At 34.1% G+C, this 4262-nt stretch overlaps 1 non-coding gene across 1 annotated transcript; it reads left to right on the top strand.

Annotated features, from left to right (window-relative positions):
* The first annotated feature begins 3953 nt into the window (after window positions 1-3953).
* Window positions 3954-4060, top strand: LOC130842426 (U6 spliceosomal RNA). The gene has a single exon (XR_009050432.1). It is a non-coding gene; the product is annotated as a U6 spliceosomal RNA (small nuclear RNA).
* Window positions 4061-4262: the final 202 nt, after the last annotated feature.

Raw genomic sequence — 4262 nt, forward strand, 5'->3', positions numbered from 1 at the left:
CCAAGAAGGTAAAAGATTTGTACACTGAAAACTATAAAACATTGATGAAAGATTAAAGCAGACACAAATAAATGGAAAAGACATTTTGTGTTCATGGATTGGGAGAATTATATTGTTAAAATGTCCATACTATTCAAGAGAATCTACTGGTTCAATGTAACCCCTATAAAATCCCACTGGCATTTTTTTCAGAAAAAAAAAAAAAATCCTAAAATTCGTATGGAACAGCAAAATTCCTCAAAGACCCAAAGCAATTTTGAGCAAGAAAAACAAAACTGGAGGCATCACACTTCCTGATTTCAAAATAGATTACAAACTACAGTAATCAAACAGTATGGTACTGGCATTTAAAAAAAGAAAGACATATAGACAAACGAAACAGAATCAAGAGCCCAGAAATGATAGTGTCTTCAATAAATGATGTTGGACAAACTGGATATTCACATGCAAAAGAATGAAACTGAATCCCATCTTACACCATACACAAAAACCAACTCAAAATGAATTCACGACTTACATACAAGACCTGAAACCATGACAATCCTAGAAAAAAGAAAAACATTGGGGAAAAAAAAATCTCTTGAAATTGGTCTTAGCAATGATTTCTTGGACACAACACCAAAAGCACAGACAACAAAAGTTAAAGTATGCATGTGAGATTGCATCAAACGAAAAAGCTCTACAGAGCAAAAGAGAAATTAACAGAGTAAAAGATGACCTATGGAATGGGAGAAAACATTTGCAAACCATGTATCTGATAAATGGTTAATATATAAAACATATAAGGAACTCCTATAACTTAATAGCAAAATAATAATAATAACCTGATTTTAGAATGAGAAAATATTTGCAAACTATACATCTGATAAAGGGTTAATATCTAAAATATATAAGGAACTCCTACAACTCGATAGTAAAATAACAACAATAATAATAGTAGTAGCAGTCTTTGTTGTCATCATCATCCAATTTTAAAATGGGCAAAGGAAATGAACAGAACATTTCTCCAAAGAAGATACAAAAATGGCCAACTGATACATGAAAAAGGTGCTCAACTTCACTAATCATAAGGGAAATGCAAATCTAAACCACAATGAAATATCACCTCATACCTCTTAGGATGGCTATTATAAACAAAACAAAACAAAACAAAACAAAACAAAGAGTAACAAGTGTTGGCAAGGATGTGGAGAAAATGGAACCCCTGTGCATTCCTGGGAGGAATGTAAACTGGGGCAGCCACTATGGAAAACAGTATGGAGGGTCCTCAAAAATTGAATAGAACTAGCATATGATTCAGCAATCCCACTCTGCGTATATATCTAAAGGAATTGAAATCAGGATTCTAAGACATATCTGCATTCCTATGTTCATTATATCATTATTCATAGTAGCCAAGACATGGAAGTAATGCAAATGTCCATAAACAGCTAAATATTTGTATCAAACATTTAGTTTGATGCAAAATGTGGTATATAAATACAATGAAATGCTATTCAGCCTTTAAAAAGAAAGAAATGTCGCCATTCGAAGCAACATGGATGCTCCTAGAGGATATTATGGTAAGTGAAATAAGCTAGATGCAGAAAAGACAAAGGACATATGATTGCAGTTATATGGGGGATCTAAATAGTCAAACTCAGAAGAAGAGAGTAGAGTGGTTGTTGCCAGGGACTGGAGGAAAAGGAAATAAGGGAGGATTGGTCAAAGGGTACAAAACTTCAGTTATGCAAGGTTAATAAGTCCTAGAGATCTACTGTACAGCATAGTTCCTATTCTTAAAGATATTGCATTGTATTCTTAAAATTTTGTCAAAAGGATAGCTCTTATGTTAAGTAGTCTTATCACAAAATGATAATAACAATAACAACAACAACAGAGGGTAGCAGATAACTTTTGTAAGTGATGAATGTGTGTATGGCATTGACTGTGGTGATGGTTTCACAGCTCTATACTTATCTCCAAACTCATCAAATTCTATACATTAAATACATACAGCTTTTTGTGTCAACCATACCTCAATAAGGTGGTTTTTCTTGAAAACAGATTCTCAGAGTGGATCAAAAGACAAAGCATAACTATGTTGTCTACAAAAAAAAAAAAAAAACAAACCATTTTATGGTACTGATGAACCTAGTGGCAGGGCAGGAATAGAGATTCTGACGTAGAGAACAGACTCAAGGACACAGGATGGGAGGGGAAGCTGGGACATAGAGAGAGAGAGTAGCATTGACATATACATACCACCAATGTAAAATATATAGCTAGTGGGATGTGACTACAGAGCACAGGGAGATCAGCTTGATGCTTTGTGAAGACCGAAAGGGGTGGGATGGGGAGTTTGGGAGGGGGCTCACGAGGGAGGGGATATGCGGATATATGTATACATATAGTGGATTCACTTTGTTGTACAGCAGAAACTAACACAATACTGTAAAGCAATTATATTCCAATAAAGATAAAAAAAGAAAAGAAAAGAAAATGACCTTGAAAACAAACTAACAAAAAACCCATGTTAAATATAGACACATATAAATCAAAGTAAATGGATGGAGAAAGATATACCATGCTAACACCAGTTAAAAGTATGCAGAGGTAGCTATATTAATTTCAGACAGAGCAGACTTCAAAGTAAGGAAAATTATCAGTGATAAAAGGGAGGCATTACATGATGAAAAAGGGGTCAATACTCCAAGAAGACATAATAATCCTTAGTGTGTGTGCACCTAAAAACAGAGTAGCAAAATATGTAAGGCAAACTGAAAGAAATGCAAAGAGAAATAGATGAACTTATTATTATAGTTGGAGATTTTAAGCATCGCTCTATCAGAAAGGAACAGATCCAGCAGGTAGAAAATCGGTAAGGACAGAGTTGAAATCAACAGCACCATCAATCAACTGGATATAATGGACATCTATAATCTACTTCATCCAACAAGAGCAGATGACACATTCTTCTCAAGTTTACATGAAACATTGACCAAGATAGGCCACATTCTGGACCATAAAACAGGCCTTAACAAATAGAAAAGAATATAAATCGTACAATCTCTGCTGTCAGATAACAATAGAATTAAACTAGAAATCAATGACAAAAAAAAAAGGTAGCTGGAAAATCCCCAAATAGTAGGAGATTAAACAACACACTTCTAAATAACACATAGACCAAGGAAGAAATCTCTAGAGAAATGTAAAGACATTTTAAATGAAATGAAAATGTAGATACAACTTATCAAAAATTTGGGGATGCAGCAAAAGCAGTGCTCAAAAGGAAATTTATAGCATTGAATGCATATATTAAAAGAACAAGCTAAAACCAATAATATAAGCTCCCACCTTGGAAAATTAGAAAAAGAAGAACAAATTAATTTCAAAGTAAGCAGAAGAAAAGAAATAATAAAAATCAGAGTAGTAACCAATGAAATTGAAAAGAGGAAATCAATAGAGAAAATTACAAAACCAAAAGCTGTTTCTTGGGGAAAAAAATCAATAAAACGGTTAAGCCTTGAGCCAGGCTAAGAAAGAAAAAGAGAGGACACAAATTACTAATATCAAAAATGAAAGCAAGGACATCACTACAGATCTCATGAACAATAAAAGGATAATAAAGGAATATTATGAACAACTCTATGCACACAAATTTGATAACTTAAGTGAAATGGATCAATTCCTTGAAAGACAAAATCTGCCAAAACTCAAGCAAGAAGCAATAGACAATCTAAATAGGCCTATATCTATCAGAGAAATTGAATCAATAATTAGAAACCTTCCAAAACAGAAAGCACCAGGCCCAGATGGTTTCACTCATGAATTCTACCAGACATTTAAGGAAGAAATTATACCAAGTATCTACAATCTCTTCCAAAGATAGAAACGGAGAGAATACTCCCTAATTTGTTCTTTGAGACCAGCATTACATTAATACCAAAAACAAAGACATTACAGGAAAAGAAGTGCTTGCTCCGGCAGCACATATACTAAAATTGGAACGATGCAGAGAAGATTAGCATGGCCCCTGCACAAGGATAACACGCAAATTCATGAAGCATTCCATATTTTTTAATCATTAGAGAAATGCAAGTCAAAGCCACAATGAGGTATCACCTCACACCGGTCAGAATGGCCATCATCAAAAAATCTAGAAACAATAAATGTTTGAGAGGGTGTGGAGAAAAGGGAACCCTCCTGCACTGTTGGTGGGAATGTAAGTTGGTACAGCCACTATGGAAAACAGTTTCGAGGTTCCTTAAAAAGCTAAAAAT

Source organism: Hippopotamus amphibius, chromosome 1 (genome assembly GCF_030028045.1).
Source record: "Hippopotamus amphibius kiboko isolate mHipAmp2 chromosome 1, mHipAmp2.hap2, whole genome shotgun sequence".
In the NCBI taxonomy this organism is placed as follows: domain Eukaryota; kingdom Metazoa; phylum Chordata; class Mammalia; order Artiodactyla; family Hippopotamidae; genus Hippopotamus; species Hippopotamus amphibius.